The following is a 17,224-nucleotide window of genomic DNA, read 5'->3' on the forward strand; positions in this document are numbered from 1 at the left end:
TGATGTATAAAGAGACTTTATATTTTACTGAATCAGTTTCTGAACTCCCCATTCAGGCGTTTGGTTGAAAAACCAAAGTGATAGATTTACACTACATTCAGAGAAAATAACAGTCAATCCAAAAAGATTCCAGCTGTCTTTTCTTCCATTTGTATGACAACGAGTCCTGGGACACATGCCAGCTCCCCAGATATTGCTGCTCCATAGCCTAGTTATTCTAACTTCTGGCAACTGGTTATTTGACCTTTTGGTGGCTTGTCATTTTAATATCACTTTCTCTATGTGGATAATCTAGTGGGAATCCCTCCTTTATAATGCAACAGTCTATACATGGTAATTAGCCAGAACAGTGAAGTATTGTGCTGTTAAGTCCAGTGTTGAGCCACAGCTGAGGAGCACTTATTGTGGTTGGAAAGCACAAAAATATGGTTTAGTCTCCTGTTTGTGAATTAGTGGTCCCCAGGCACTGGCAGAAAAGTCTAATCTTTTCTATGCCATGTGTTATGTACCAGTTTTTGGATTGCTCTCTAAAGCCATGTGATAGCAATCTCCTCCCAGATGACTGCAGCCCTGGCGCTGAAGGGGACACTAAGCACATATCAGCTGAGTAGCTTCAGCCCTCAAAGCTTTTTCTTCCTTATGGGTGATGAGTTATACCACTTTTGTGTAGGAAACTAGCCAGGTGTAAAAACTTGTCTGTATTCTTCTGTCCCATTACTAGTGATTACAAAGCGGCATAAAAGCCAGTGGTGTGCTCTGAATCCCAGAGATCCTTCAGTGAGTGGACTGCACTGTTGGATGAGGGTTTCTTTTCGTTAGCTTCCAAGGCAGCCTAAAAGCATCTCAGAAGAGCCTAGTGTCTCTAGAAAGTCTAATATTCTGATGCTGTACTCAGTGAAAAAGCATGCAAGCAATCCAAACAAAAAAAAGTGGCCGTATCTTTAATTTAAGGCTATATTCCATTGTAAACACTAGGTCCACAATGAGGAGTCAGAGAGCAGAAAAGGATCTTAGGGAATGGTGTATTCAGTCTGACATGGACTTAAGTAGATTTCAGAGTAATCCATTATGCATCAAGTGTTTAATCGACATAATTAATATTTTTAAGGGGAGCCATTTACATTATATGTTCTATACGCATTATTTACAATTTCAACAGTAATAGTTAATGCTCTGTGACAAACTATATTGTTTCCAGCTTGTTATCCATTCATAACAAGGTCAACCTATTACCATTATTTTTGTGAATGTAGCTGTTACCTTGAGGCAAAAAGTTAATTGTAAATTACAGAGGAGGGATTGAGTTTTTTCAACTGTACTCACTGTAATGTATGATAATGGTGCTATTTTATGAAACATTTACATTTAAAAGCATTTTATTATTCATATCAGTCATGCTGGACAAATTCACTTCCAAACTTCCCAAGAACTTAATGGGAAGAGCCATTTGAGAGGATGCAGCTGAGCATTTCATAACTGTTGCAGTTAAAACCAGATGTGGTTTCATCTATTTTTCCCCTATGTCTGGGACTGATCCCTCTGCCATTACTGTCCAGCACAGCTCTGAGAGATGCTTAGTGCTCAGAAGCAGAGCAGATATGATTGTAATTTAGAGCAACACTTTAGCTCTTAAATCACAAGAGCGGTCTGTAGGAGATGCACCTGAAGATTTTATTCAGCCCCTAATTTACACAAAATGCACAGTATGTTTTGGTTGGTTTTTTGCAGTTTCTACTGTTGGCTGATTCCCTAGGAGTCAAAGTTATCATATATATATGTCGTGTTTGCTCTCACCTGAGCAGAAGTCAAAATGCGCATGGCACCGCTGCTTCCCCAACTTGGTTTCCTAGATCTCAGTAAAAGCTGTCATTCATAATGCTATACAGAAAAGGAGAACCATCTTATAATCTTTCCCACATAATTTTAATGATTCATCTCAAGGCAAAGCCCATGAGCTTTTCACTGGATTGTGTACTTGTCTGTCTTAATGGAGAGGTAACACCACTTAGTCCAGTGCTTCTGCTGAGCCCCAGATGTGGCAGCTCTGTCCTCCTCTTTGTCTTCTCAGTTGTCTTCTGCATTTGTGCTTTGAATGAGGTGACTGACTTAACCGCATTTCATTCTGGTTTCAATTATAACACTGACATTGAATCTTCACAATCAATTCCAGAATAATAGAAGATAAACTTGTAAACACTGAATATTTTGAGCTTTGTAAAGAGACTGAGAAGATGACACTGAACAGATGCAGAAATGTATTTCTGGTAGCACAGGAATAAAAGAAGTATCCAAGAGTTTTACTTTCCTTCCTCTATTGTGGAATAGCCAAGTGATGCATGTTAAGATATTTGTCTAAATGATCCCATAAAAATGTGTTCTAACTTCTCAGTGATGAAGTTTGTGATACGTTAGTGCTGTTTGGGTGAAAATAAATTGATTTCCTCTGAAATTTTATGGGGAACAATTTAAATTATCTGTTGTTCTAGCATCTAAATGCTCACTTGAAAAATCTATTCCTTTCTTTAAGTCCTAATGAAAAATAAATTTGTCAAGCTTATGTCTTCTACCTGGAAGACTTAGTATGCTAAATCAGACCAGTTGTTTGTTGTTTTTCTTACCATGCAATCAAACTTGAAGGCATTGTCAAGAAATAGCATATCTAGCTTGGGAAGGGTTAAGCACCTTTATTTCTATGGTCTCCAGCACTGGTAGCATGTTCAAAGTGCACAAAGCTCAAGACATGTGCATTCTTCGTCCAATAACTTGTCCAGTAATTGGTATATTGATTGCTAATGTCATCATGTTTTAGTATATATAAACCCTCTCACTCTATCATACAGCCGCCAACAATCCAAGAAGTCATTGTTTATTCATTGTAACTCCCAAACTGGCCGTGTCAGATTCTGCTTGAGGCCTTGCTGATAAAAATCAGCAGATGATTGGGCACACACATTCTTAACATGGCTGACCCATGACATCTTAGGGCCAGCAGGGAGCCTGTCATTATGTGTACAATACTCCTCTTTCTTTCCCCTTATCTATTCCCAGATGACTTTGAGATTTTTATTAACTCATTAATGACTGAAGATGTCATTAAAGAAAGTGGAGGGATAAGAGGAGGACAACGGAGAAGGACGTTTTGTTTGTTTGTTTAAAAGTGGAAAGCAGAGAGCCATTGGCTCCAGATAAGGAAAGACACAGCTTAAAGTCAAAACTGAAATAGAACGGGGGAAAAGACTGTTCATTTCTTAGGATGCCTAAAGCTAAGCCTTGGAGGGAGAACAGTGGGGAAAAAATTATTAGGCTGCTTTTGAAATACAATTAAGAAGGGAGGGAGGGGTTTCTCCGCAAAAAGAAACAGCCAAAAAAGACTGCTCAGGCCTATGTGGTACAACTGGTAGTCTTTGCAGGCATGGTGGGATGTGTTCCCGGCACTATCTAGGTGTTCAAATTACTGAATACAAAATCCATTCCAAGCATGCATTTTATCAAATGCCTTTAGCGTGTGCTACTTTATAGAGGGAAATAGTATCTGCTTTTTTTTAGTTTTTCTGGTAAATACATCAATTAAACAGATACTGAACACCATTATACAGTAGTCACACCTGCAGTTCTTTTCCATTTTTTCTTGCGTCCTAAGAACTCTATCTGTAAATGTAGCAAACTGCTGGATGTAAGTTTGCATATTTTTGTGGGTAGGATTTGATTGCATTAAAATGTACATTTGGTGCAGTACTTTCCAGTGAGTTTGCTCACAGTCAGCTTCTGATTCTAAAGCAGTCAGTCATTAAGCTTCCCTTGAATTCTGGATAGACAATTACTCCCAGACTATGCGCTTATCTTCCATTTTAAAATATTGTCTGTTTTTGTAATTTCTCTTCAAAAGACCTTACATTCAATATTTTTATTGGAATCTGTATTCATGTGACAGAGGCGCTTTTCCTCCCGAAATTTGGGTGTTTCCTATAATCTGAGGCCTGTTGGTTTAGAACTAAGGACTTAATATTTTAAGGATTGGAATTTTATTTTAATTATTGCCATTTGTAGATTGACTGAGGAACAGTAAATGCTTTTGTCTCAGGCAGCTGCCCTCCATATGGTTGCTGATCTCAAACTAGAAATCTACAATGTGATTGTAGTGGTACTGGGTGTTACAGTGACATAGATCTAGATGTCATCTGCATTGGCTGGCCTTTAATAATCTTTGTTTCAGCGTCTCACTTTTTGACGAGTGGGAGAAAGGTGAGCATGTTTCCCTGAAGGGTCCCCAGCTATTGGTATAAAGTAACAGAAAAAAATTCACTGTATGGGACTATGAATTACGAAGACCAACTAAAATGGCCATCTGCTTATTGCATCTCATAAGCTGCAGATAGTGGCTCCACAGTCAGGTATGTCAGTCTGGCCTTATAGGTAGGCAAAAAAAAGGATGACATGAACACATCAGTTTATGCTGCCCTAATCAGCTATGCCCAACTTAAATCAGTGTGCCACATACCTCATGCACCTCATTGCAAGGAAGCTTTCCTTCTGCCTCACATTCTGGCATGCAGGCTCTCTCCTATCGTGTGCTGAAGTGAGAACCTGTGATGAATCTCTGGGTAATGGACTGTTGCTTTGACAAACTGCTCCTCTAGTGAAACACATGCCTGTCTTGGTGATGATAATAGCAAAGTGCGGATTTTGTGGAAGAAATAGAGGCTTTGAGGGCTACAGCACCAGACTTCGAGTCTATAAATTGCTGAACTGGGATGCTCGATGCCTTTTAATATTTTCAAACATCCTGTAGAGTAATGAAAGGACTGTAGGACTATCCTGATGTGAGACCTCGGGAGAGTTGTTTTCGGAGATCATGGGAGCTCACAACTTGTTTAAGAACATGAAGTCCTATCCAAGTAATAGCTGGAAATAAGTTGCTTGATTTTTTTCTGTCCCCAAAGACAAATTCTTGTAATAGCAGAAGTGTAAAATCCAACAAAGAGAGGCTTGATACTTTCAGATACTCCAGCCACTTCATACTGCAAAAAAGGCATACTGACAGTGAAACTATTTGGGGTAAATAATGAGGACAGACTTCCCAGAAATAAACTGGCATGGATTTGGCCATGAGATGTCAGATTTGTAACTTGGGAAATGAAAGCTTCTATATACTGGAGAGCAGGCCCTACCCCAGCATGGCAATTCAGCCTCCTGAGCCGCAGGGATTTCTTTATAAGCAGTGGTATATTAAATGTGGAATTGGGTAGGCCAAAGGGACAGCAGTAAAATAGACAACATGCATTGACCAAAAATGAGCTCAAGCCAGACACTAATTACTTATTGGTAATTTTGTTTTCCTATGGAGTTGGTTATTACCGCTTGCTCCTGGAAAGTAAATACTTTTCCTGTCACTTCAGTTTTGCATCTAGTATTTTTTTTCCAGTTTAACAGGAGTTAGGCAGAATGCAGTTTTTATCTATTTACCTGGTTCAGTACCTTTATCAATGTAGAGGCAAGAGGTGAATTTTTACACTGTGCACATTGCTGGCATGGGCTGAGGAAGAGCACTTTCAGACAGGGCTAGGTCAACAAAACAGATTCATCCATCACATCTGCCAGAATGGAAAGATAGTTGTCTTGATGTTCGGTCAATCTAAGACCTTTCTGCTGAGTCAATTGACAAGATTGCAGATATTTGTGACAACGAGGATGCTTATCCCCTGGTAAGTGGACTGAAGACCACCTACACATTTGGCAGTGTGTCTCCAGCGAGGAAGCCCAAAGTTGCTTTGGCACGCAAACACACTGCTGTTTGCAGTCATCTTCTCTTATAAGCTGGGCATCATTACCAAAAACTAAACTGGAATAAGACAAAATAACAAAAGGAATTCTGAGGTGATAATGGAGGAAGGTGTGAGAGCCAGTAGAAAGTACAGTAAAGAGCCCCATGACAAGTCATGATAAATGGGTCGTTATAAAATTCATGTTTAGGCTGCACCAGGCTGGGGATAATGCCATTCGTCATGGCAACACTGGGGCACTAATGAGCCCTCATTGCATATTCATGGTTGTGGTGCCTCTCTGCCTCCCTCCCACCCCGACCCAATGCCTGGTAAATATCTCCACCTCAAGCTGAAACTCGACTTAGGCTGCTTTTTTTTATTTGTTATGTTGCAGCAATTACACTGTAAAAGTGCTGCACAAGATTGATTGCTCTGATCTGTAGTTCAATTGTAAATTAGAATACACATCCCCCTGGGGACACACGGCCCCTATTTGTGATTAAGAAAAAAGCCCCATAATAGACTAATAGCTAAAGTTCTCTCTTTTACTTTCAGGCAATTAGCTTGATGAAATGGCCTCTTTTTGTGTACCCTGGAAGTGTAAACCGATATCATAATGAAGTATATGATGTTTATTCTATTATTTTCACCTTGCCATGTATGCAGGAATGCATAAATAATGGCTGCTTTGTCTGGTACACTTACTGATTCAGAAGTAAACTATGTCTTAAAGATGCAGCGTAAGATCTTGCAGCTTTACGTAAACTGAACACCTTGACCAGTCCCTATGAAAACTGAGGTTCTGCCTAAAGAAGTTGGAGACCGTTTTTTGTCAGGTGTTTAAATGCTGTCCACAAGACACTTTCATTTGTAAAGAACCTTAATTGGAAAGTCCTCCTAATAACCTTCTGAGTAAAAAATAAGGTGTCTCCATTCTGCAGGGAAGAAAACTAATGGGGAGGTGCTGAACAGGTTACACAAGCCCACACAGGACTCCCTCAGTGCTTAAGGAATCCTAACTCCTTGGGCATTTCTTAGGCAATCAGGAATGGCCTTTCTTCTCCTGTAAATTAATACTGTCTTGGATGGTTCACAGAGTGGCTCTGACCTCAAAGATGGAAAACTCTGATGTCATGGTTGCCTTCATTCCATGTGACATAGGTGGTTAAAGCTCTTTCATCTGAATCCGAGGTGGATGTGGTCATGCCTGTATTCAGTGTCATGTGTTGGATGCTGTCGTTCCCAAGACTCTCTGAGCTGTCAGTCTGGGAAAATGAGCCATGTTGTGCAATGGCCTTATAGCACTGTGATGGTGTTCATGCAGTTAAGCTTGAGATATTTATCTGGGAAGAAAACTGTCATGCCGATAGTTCTGTGCTTACCTGCTTTGTGACAAGAGGTGTTTCTCTAGTAGTATTTTACTTTGGGCCAGGAGTGCATTTTAAGTGAATTCTCCAGCTGACCCTGTGTTCTGTGCTCCACAGCATGCGAGTCCCTTTGTGTGAAATTAAACTAGGTGATGCAATCTGGGAGCTCCAGCAGCTAGTTAATGGGCATTCAGCTCACAGGAACACACCAGAGCTCAACCAAACAAACCTCTGGCCCTGCAGTGTGACCTGGGGCTGGTTCTTTCTCTTTAGAGCACAGTGTGGATGTCCCTTTATTTACCTATTTGCTAAGTGAAGTGTAGTCCCTAAATTGTTATCCAAGGAGTTAAGAGAAGATCAAACAGTATGGCTGGGAGGTCATGTGAAATAGCCTGGAAAACTTGCGTGAGAAAATGCCCTAATTTATGTTTAATATGTGTATTATGTTATAAATAGTTCATCTACAATATAAATTCATTGAGTGTGTGAAAGAGGTTCTGTAGGGAAATGTAACAGTTCGGAAATGTTCTGTTAAGAAATGCTACTGATGCAAACCTTTAAAAGGTAACATTGCACATGGCTACAATACCATATTCTGTTTAAACTTGTTCATCATTGTCTTCTTGCATGACAGCCCTGGCATTTAAAATATGTTAGGGGTGACACAATACTTTCACCTGGTGCAGGCGTATATCATTGGAAGGATGTTCTCATAAACAAAGTGCTGCAGGCGATGATCTTATCGTTCTCGTCTTCCTTCTTCTCAGTTCAGTTCAATGACAAACACGTATTTCTCTTCTTTGCTCCCTTCTCTGGTCTAGAGCAGCAGGTGATGTTGCAGATCAGGCATGACAAGCACTCGTGGTGGCCTGATGGGGACAAGCAGTAGATGGGCAGTGAGCATGCAATGTTTTGTAATGCTTGGGCTGGTGCACCAATTCTACATCATGCTGCAATTTTATAGCATGAGCGAAAGTTTACTCACGTGCATGCCTGCACACGCATGGTTTTTTGAGAAAGACACAAAGCAAATTAGAGAGTTCATATGTAATTAGTTCACTATTAGCGCGGTTCAGCCAAGGCGATAGGCAGGCAGTAAACTCTGAGATATCTCAGATAAAAGGACTGAGAGTGCTCTGGAGGGAGCTGGAGGTAATAGTTCACAGGAGAAATTCCTGACAAATTGAGCAGACACCTTGGGATGTTCCTGCCCCATACCATTATCGTTGCACAGTACAGGTATGCACACCATGCCTGTGTCATCCCTGTCCATCCCCCCGCTCCCCAAGCCTAACCCTTCCTGGCATCTAGGGCTCTTTCACCTTGGATAGCCCACTTCTAAATTACTTAAGAGTTAATCATCATTTTTGTTTAAACACGTTAGTCTGTGAACTAAAACTGGCTGAAATTCCCTGCTCTTACTTCCTGTCCTGCTTGTGACAGTGTAAGAAAAATGATGCCGTGTCTTTGGAGGCACTCAGGGTCAGGCTGCACCGGGCACTGGGCACCCTGATCGAGTTGCAGATGTCCCGGTTCATTGCAGGCGAGTTGGACTAGATGACCTTTAAGTGTCTCTTCCAATTCAAAGGATTCTAGGATTCTGTTCTGTAAGAAAAAAAAAAAAAACTTATTGCCTGTGAGGAGGCTGGAACACCTCCAGGTATTTATCTAGAAATGTAGATGACAGTGTCTAATAAAAAAAGAGTTATCACTTACTGTGTGTAAGCATCACACTTGGAAAGAAACCCAAACCCTGAGTTCCAGTATGTGCAACTACCATGAAAATGTGAGTATTTCACTAAATCTGTGCACTAATGAAAATGACATTAGATTTTCCTCTCATTTTGTAGCTAGTAGAGGAATACTTTGTCCTATCCTCTGGGAGTTCTTAAGATTTCATTTTTCCAGCTATTTCTCTGACTAACCCATGCATTTAAAAAAAAAAAAAGCACCAAATCATTTGTTTCAGTAATCTCAAAAATATTTCATTTTTTTGCTTTCATGTAGAAATTAAAATTTAAGCCAAGCATATTTCAAAGCCAGTGATAATTTAGAAGAGTATCTATCAAGACACTTTACATTATTCTGAAATATCTTTAACTGCTTTTTAGTTGGGAAGCCTCGAAAACTGATTTGTGCTCTCCAACCCTTTTTGCCTGTTTGGCATTATTCAATACAAAGTTTTTGTGGAAAACCCCAGATACAGACCACATGTATCATCATTCAGTGTCTCACAGTGGTTGTGTTTGGGATGGCTTCTGAGGAGGAATAGCAGAGAACTTTGTCCCCCAGCGCTGCTCTAAATTGTTTCTATTAACATAAAAATGTCTTAGGAAGCTTTGCACAGCTTGCCCACTTTCTTTGCCAGTGTGTAAGTTCCACTGCACATCCTTCTATTAGAAATCCATCCTACAAGTTGCGTGAAACCAAAAGGTTAATGGTATCAAAGGAGCTGGACTCAGTGAGTTGTAAAGCTTTTCTTAATACGATTGTATTTTTAGTGTTCTGTGGCAGAGTATCACAATTTAACTGCATTGCATAACAAATATGTATTTTTTTTAATTTAAGCCTCTTTTGCTCCTTGTACTAAGATGAGTAAGCATCTTCCTCTTCAGAATGCTCTTTACATTGCTTGTCCTTCTATAAACCTCTGCCACCTCCTTTCCAAGAATCCAAAATGTATGTAGTTACTTTCTCTTGTGGAAGCAGATGCGTAGTTATCCACAAGACAACTATCGAACAACTATTGCTACTCAGACTGAAACTCTTCCAAAAATTAATTTTAAATAATCCTAAACGTGGAAATATCCAATGATCAGGCAGATCTGTAAAACCTGCCCGGAGCAAAATCATGCAATTAGAATAATGCTCATAAGTGTTGGACTCTTAAAACTTTAATAGATCATTTTAATGGAAGGAGTTATTAAAATTTGTATTTGATTTGCATTATTACAACACTTAATGCACTATGCAAAGTTGAGTTCGTGAGGCAAGTACAGCACAAACGAGATTCTCACTGAGTTAGAGCTTTGAAGAAAGACCATGTTCTGCCTGAATTTTCCTTAGTTTTATTGCTCTTCTAAATGGATAAAAACACGTATTTTATCATAGAAATGGCTAGGCAAATTGCTTGAGATTGATATAAAGCCTCAGAAGAGTGATTTGAGGAACGAAAAAATCCTTCCCAATCTTGTATTTCATGTATGAGATGCGGTGGTGTTCTGATCATAACCGCTATCAAAACACCTTCAGTTGCAGAGTTTCTGTAGATGAATTAGGAAAAAAGTGTTCCATGTGCAGTAACAATTATAAAGACATTCATGACTCTGTAGTAGTCATTCCTTGGTTTATTTGTTACAAGCAGACTAATTTCTGCATCTCTGTGACTTCTTTTCTGTTGGGCGCTTACCTTCCCCGATGCGTTTATAAAATTACCCATTTCATTAGCATGCCATCTTCAGCAAACCTGATGCACAAACATCTTCCATAATCCAGTAGAAAGCAGAGACTGGAGTCAACAGAATTTCCCTCATTCCCAAAGATTCTTGGAATAATCCTGCAGGGGTTGTGTGTATGAGTACATATTTAAATACACAAAAACCGTATAAAACCATAATCTCAAAGTGGAGGAAAGAATATGGTGAACTTGTTTTTATTTCTGTTTTTTTATTTTTGTATTCTTTAGAATCCCCATGAAGGGATGTGCTCCTCATGACCCTCATGCACGTTGTCAAATTCAGTGTTTCGGTGTTTCAACTTGAGTTGATTTGAACCAGTGTAGAAGCGCTCTGAATTTTTCAAGGCAGCTCAGATGTTCAGAAATGGTGTCTGTGTGTTCAAAAAATTCTCTTTTAGAAGAATGGTGCCAATGAATTGGAAAAAGGAGAGTAGTTATATTAAAAATAGAAACAGTGTCCTGTAGAAAAAAATATATTCTCTACCTTCTGAGCTTACTATATGGTTTAAAATTCAATAATCAGACTCTTAGCAGGTGTAAATCATCACAGGAATGATGCTGTAATGCTTTATATGATATTACCCAATTGTCTTGCTGGTAATTAAGAATATCCTCTATGGAATAAGGACCAATGACAGAAGAAAGTATAAGTTGGTATTGTCTCAGCGCACAGAAGTGGTAGACAGAAATATTCACGTGCGTAATCTTACACCTTGCCTACATATGATACCCAGTGGGCTGAAGTAATAGCTTATAGAATAATCTTGGAAAAGGCACTTCTAACAAACTGAAAGTCTTATGGGTTTTCTGTAAGTTTCTCATAATTATGAGTGGCAACAGAAAATGAAAATAAACTAACAGGCATGCATTTAGAAAATGTTTCTTTAAAATTGTTTCTTTGAGCTTCTGTTAAAAATCCAGAGCATATTATACTCAAATGTTTTTCAAGCTCTATTTTTTTGTATTTCATCCAAAGAAAATCATCTCTTATTTTTCCCCTTTTCTTTTCATGAGTTTGTCTGTATTCCACGGCCCAGGGAAACACATGCAATTTCTATTACTCCTGAAGGTAATGCAACAAACCTTTACTCTGAATTTCTAGTGTAAGTTTCAGGGGGAAACTGAGATGTCTACCTCTTAATTAGTCACTTCCATGAAGAACCGTACAAGCCATGCTGTCTGCTGCTACAGCACAGTTGCTTAACCTAATGAGTCTTTTCCAAAATCAAACTTTTCGTTGCAAAGCAAGTGCTTTCTCTCTTTAGTGCATCTCTTCTGATCATTACAAAAAGTTTTTTTTATTCTTAACAGCCTCTTTAAGGAGGTGTCTGTTTTGAGATATGTAATCTCATGGCTGGGATCTCAACTGTAGATGAAATGTGCTCTGACCTATGCATGCTGCTCCTAGCTTTCCCAGTATTAAACAGACTTCTGAAATCTCTTGGTTTTTAGTTCAAATCAAGTTGCTCTGGGAATGGCAGGTTTAAGTTCCATTTAAGCAGTTACATAGCTGGTCATCCATTCCCTGTTCTCTCACCTGCATTAAGATCAATTTCACTTCCACTATCCAAAAAAAAAACCAAAACCTTTTGAAATAGTCAGCAGAGGGGGGGGGGGGAGGAGGGGGGAAGTAGAATGCATAACAATGAATGACGTTTGGATGCATGTGTTTCAAGTGTCCTGTAAGAATAATGATGACATTAAAAGGCCAAACTCAATAGACAAAGATGCGCACCAAAAAATGTCTGTGGAAATCTTTATTGCAGGTATCTAAAAGGTATTCTAGATCAGATGAAATCAAGAAAGAATGACTAGCATTTGATCTCATGTATGTTGTAGAAGGCAGAAAGTACTGTGTAGTAGAGGTCGCAGAGCAAGAGCCACTATCTAAGGCATCACGTGCAAGCACATTACAAGCAGAAGACCTTTTCTGAGGTGTGGGGGGAAAAAAAACGTAGTAGAAATGCTTGAACACTTCCCTTGAAACCATCAAAACCAAATGTGGATGGCTCTGTGCAAGGCTTCAGGGATCTCCCTCTGGGAGCTTTGCTCAGGCAGTTTCATTTCAACAGCTGCACAGTCTAAGCAGGGAAATATTGAATATTAGCATTTTTCTGAAGGTACTTAATGTATTAGGCTCTTTTTTGACCTGTTGGTATCCTGAGTTCTCTTGTAACTTCTCTTAGCTTTTTGTCCTTTATTAATACGGAATGTACAAGTATCCATATATGAATCCACATATGAAGACTGGTGAGATGCTGCCTGTTGTAAAAGAGCAAATATTTTGTATACGGAGTAAATGGTGACCTGCCCATTAAATAAGAAGGACAAATGGTATCTTGTGTAGGCCTAGGGAATTCAAGCCAATTTATGCACATTTGAGTTTTGTAAATCTCCAGAGTCTTATTTAGCAAAGCAGATGTGCAAATGGGGATGCTTGTGATCTCACCTATGAAAATCAGGTATTTTATATGTTGCTTGCCTGCTGACAGTAAGAGAAGTGCCAATCACTTAGCTTTTCACACCTGCAGCTCATGTAGAAATTGTGAAGATGTAAGTGATATTAGGAATAGAAGCTGTATTTTGGACACAAACTAGTTATATTTAACAGGTAAAGTGCAAATCCACATTGTGAGTCAGATGTATTAGCTACAGCCCTGCTTTAACCTAGGAAGAATTAACTGCATCCACGGAAGCCTACCTCTAAGAATTTCTCATTCCTTTGGCAGTAGTGATGGTTAAAATTGGCCTTTGGTTTTATCTGTCATTGATAAATACGGTTTAGTTTGTACAGCTTTAGTGGATGGTTCAGTGTGGGATCCTGCTACTTCTTCACAGTCAATAAAGCAAGGAACTCAGGGTAGAGCCAATGACCTTGCCCATGTTCCTTCAGCCTGGGCTGAGGTAGCCTGGGAAACCCAGGGGAAGAGCAGTCTTAAAATTTTCCCACCCACTCTGGTGCTGAGGCACCTGTGCCTCCAGGCAAAACCCAGAACAGCTTTTCACCTGCTGGTTCCATGCGCTGCTCCTTGGGCCATTTGGACTTTTATGAATATTGTGGTATATGTGGTGCTATCCCACTAATCAACAGTGGAGTTCTCTTACAGAGCATCTGGGGCTGGATGTGCTGCTTCATCTAGGTGGAACAAATCACATCTGGTGGGTAGGAATCATTGCCACCCTTTATCTCAGAATGTTTTAGTGTGGGGAATTAGTCTCTGCTTGATAGATCTGGCAGGTTTGTGTCGGTGTCTACCACATGGCTGCTCTGAAGCCTCCTGGCCTGCAGGGAAAGCTGTATGGCTTTTTCCTGGCAGAGCAGTGCTGCAGATAGGAAGGAGCAGGTTTGTCTCCTCCTGCCAAGCCTGCAGCAATCGGGAGGTGGGCAATGGTGGTGGGATGGGAAAGGGGCTGTGCCAGCACTATGCTCCTAAAGGAGTAGGGATGTGACACTGACATGCACCCAGGGCAGCTACGTGACATTCAGCTGTGGGGTGAGGAAACTGGTTTGTCACTGCATCGCTTAACATGTGCTCTCAGGCCAGAGTAAGGTGCACCTGTGGGTGTGAGAGATAAGACTGCATCGTGAGCGCTGTACTAGCGTTCTGCAGATTTTCTTGTTTCCAGCCTCAGGATCTGTCACAACTTGAAAAACGTGGTGGGGTTCTCAGTTACCAATATTCTTTCATAGATAGTCCGACCAAAAAAAAACGAAGCATCTCTCCCTGCCTGCCCTCCCAATTACTGCCAGAAGGTACCAGAGCCCCAAAATAGACAGGAGCTCCCATAACCCAGGACTCCTTGGCCTCAGAACTATATGAACATGCAGGAAACATGTCCTTAGCCAGAATTACGTAAGCTATGAATGAAGTTGGTGAGTATTTGTGTAACAGCATTGTGTTACATCCTAAAAATGTATTTTGTGTGTAGTTGAGAGCGGTAGTGTGTATGATTCAAAGAGTAATCAAGTATGTTAAAACATGTATGAAGAGCACAGAAGAGATGACAGAAGGTATTGATAAAGGCAGGAGAAAAAAACACCTGTAGAGACAGCTAAAAGGATGGCAAGTGTGATAGGTAAGATGAATCGTAATTGTTTACAAGATGGAAAAATGCTTCTCTGGCATTGAACCTTTAATTCTCCCCAATGTTACAGTCCTTTTTCTACTGCCTTTCTGCAGATGGAGCACATAGGTTCTCCTACTGTTCCTTTTCCTCCTTAATAAGATGTCCTTTACGCTTTGATGAGATCACTGGTGTATTAGTTCATTTTCATTTTTTCAGAAAGAATCCAGGAACCGCAGTGAGGTCATGACTGTAGTAATGTCTGAAAGGATAGTTTTATGGAGGAAAGAAGTTGTCCTCTCCTTTAGTATAACAGTAAGGAAATTTGTGGCTCTCAAGTGTGTTGGACAAGTTAAGGTTTATTTTTCTGTTGCGTATTTTTTTGCAGAAGGCAGCCAGCTTCATACTCATTTCCTATGCATTGCACAAATCCAGGCTTGCAGGGAAAGCATCCTGCAAAAGCAGTGCTCCATTTTAATTTGAAAACCTGGTAGTTCCCCAGTCATACGGTCAAGCGGAATAACTTGTAGAAAGTCAGACTCCTCTTATGAGCTGGATGTCACAACATTAGACCCTTACCATTCAGAGGGTGGTTGCCTTGCTGGGAGTGTCATAGTTCCCTTGTTCAAGGAGAAAAATCCTTGGGGCATCCCCAGTCTCATGATATCACTTCTTAATATGAAGCATCTGTGCCTCACTGATCAATGGAAAAAAGCCAGATAAGGATTTAGACTGTGACATTCCAGACAATGACAGCAATTTGGAAGTGCCCAACTTTCAGTTGTTCTGATTTTACCTCTGGTCTTTTCCACTTTGTTTGTAAAGTGAAGTGGCAAGGCTTTATGGTATAATTCTGAAAGAACTCTAGATGGATTTAGTACTTGAAAGAAATGTGTGGGCAGAAGGAATAATATGCCTTGCCTTTACCATGGTCAATGTATTGTATTTTAATGTGCTCTAATGAACTTAAAAATGACTCCCCAGTGTGCTTGCTCCCTAGGTCATAGGGGTTATTTTGAGTTTGCTGTCTTCCTGGATTCTTGAGATAATTCCCTCCGGATTTGTTGGGTCAACAGCAAAGTGGAGATAACAAATACGCTGCTGCTTTAAGCCAGTGCTATGCTTTCTCCCTCTTTGCTGTGAGGATTTATGCGTGCTAACTGTTACACTGCTTGTAACTTAACAACTTCAGGGTATCTGTGACACACAGTGTAAAACCAGTTCTCCTTTCATACCTGGAGACCAAACATCCTGGATGATCTGGGACAGATGCCACAGGTTTCATTTTCCTCAAAGTTTAAGAGTGTTAGTTACCCAGAAGGGAGCGGGAGGCTGATTGCAATGCTGATAGTGATAGGGAGCCATGTGTTCTAAATGCCATTACACACCAAAAAGAGCCCACCTTTAGGTAACAGTAATATACATGGCTATAGAGAGTCTACATGGCTATAGTTGGTCTTCCAATTTAAAAAGGCTAATTAATAAGTCTTAATGGTCCGTGGCTTTCTGCATATGAATTGTCAGATTTTGGCAGGCTGAGGGAGGTGAAGAAACATCTTAGCATTGTATTGTTTGAAATTACAGGGTTTAAAATTGTTTAAACGATAAGCAGATAGGGTTTCCACACCAGATTTGAGACATGTGTTCTCTTTTATTTGTACTAAAATTTCTGCCTGAGCTCACATTGTCATGCTATCCGGACTGCTTCCCAGACAAGCTAATTTGTCTACCTGTGTTCCATTTTAGGCCCTGGTTTTAATTTGAGGATGATTCCTGCTAATACCAAAGACTGGAGAGGACATCCATTAAAAGTCTACACAGCAATTGAAATGGAAAATTCCAAAAGAAACCCTATTAGAGTTTTTCTCCATCAAATCAACATTACAGACTTCTTATGCATTTCTTAATTAGACATTGATATTAACTGGACTGTTGCATGATTTAGATCTAGCTCTTAATCTCAGCTATTCTATGCTGCTGTAGTTTTTATGACATCCAACTAGCGACTGCTTTATGCATTAATCTATCTGGAAAACCACCTTCACATTTTTTGTCTTTTTTTAGAAGAATAAAGGCCCCAAGAAGGAAATGAAAGCTTTTGGGTTCAGCCATTAGTAATTTTCTGCTTAGTATTTGAAAAATTGCTTATTTTAATTGCTTCATAGAAGAAAAAGATATCAAAGCTAACGTTCTTTCTCTCCAAACTTTGTAATTATTTCTCTCAGACTCTTATTTGAAATGCCTTGAAAGGATTTTCATTGAAATGTAGATTTCTTCTCTTTCAAAAGTACTTTTATTCCCTCGTGTTTCTTTCCTCTTTTTTTTTTTTTCCCAGTGACTTCCTCTCTAGTTTTAGGGCAAAATACATGGAGTTCGGTCTCTGGACCGGGCAGCACATGTCACACAGATATCACTTACGTGCCATCTTCTTTAAAACCAGCTTTCCCATGGTAGAGACCATGGTAGCAGTCAGCTATGGGTCCTCAGCATGGTGTCCTCAGGCTTACTCCATGCAGTGAAGTCATAGGTGTTAGACTAGGTGTACCAAGAGTCCTGCTCGTTCTGAAAGTTGC

General features: G+C 40.0%; 1 long non-coding RNA gene across 6 annotated transcripts in view; it reads right to left on the reverse strand.

Annotated features, from left to right (window-relative positions):
• The window catches only part of LOC110403565, a 44,362-nt gene continuing 27,138 nt past the window's right edge, over positions 1-17,224 (reverse strand). For 4 of the 6 annotated variants that reach the window (XR_002441735.1, XR_002441732.1, XR_002441734.1 and 1 more), the window contains 3 exons: positions 10,539-10,685; positions 8,552-8,734; positions 1-7,998 (listed from right to left, as the gene is read on the reverse strand). This is a non-coding gene — a long non-coding RNA (uncharacterized LOC110403565). Of the gene's footprint in view, positions 7,999-8,551; positions 8,735-10,538; positions 10,686-12,216; positions 12,849-17,224 lie in introns of those variants that run through there. The other 2 variants (XR_002441733.1, XR_002441737.1) reach the window with 2 other exon arrangements.

The sequence above is a fragment of the Numida meleagris genome, chromosome 9, assembly GCF_002078875.1.
Source record: "Numida meleagris isolate 19003 breed g44 Domestic line chromosome 9, NumMel1.0, whole genome shotgun sequence".
Taxonomy (NCBI): Eukaryota; Metazoa; Chordata; class Aves; order Galliformes; family Numididae; genus Numida; species Numida meleagris.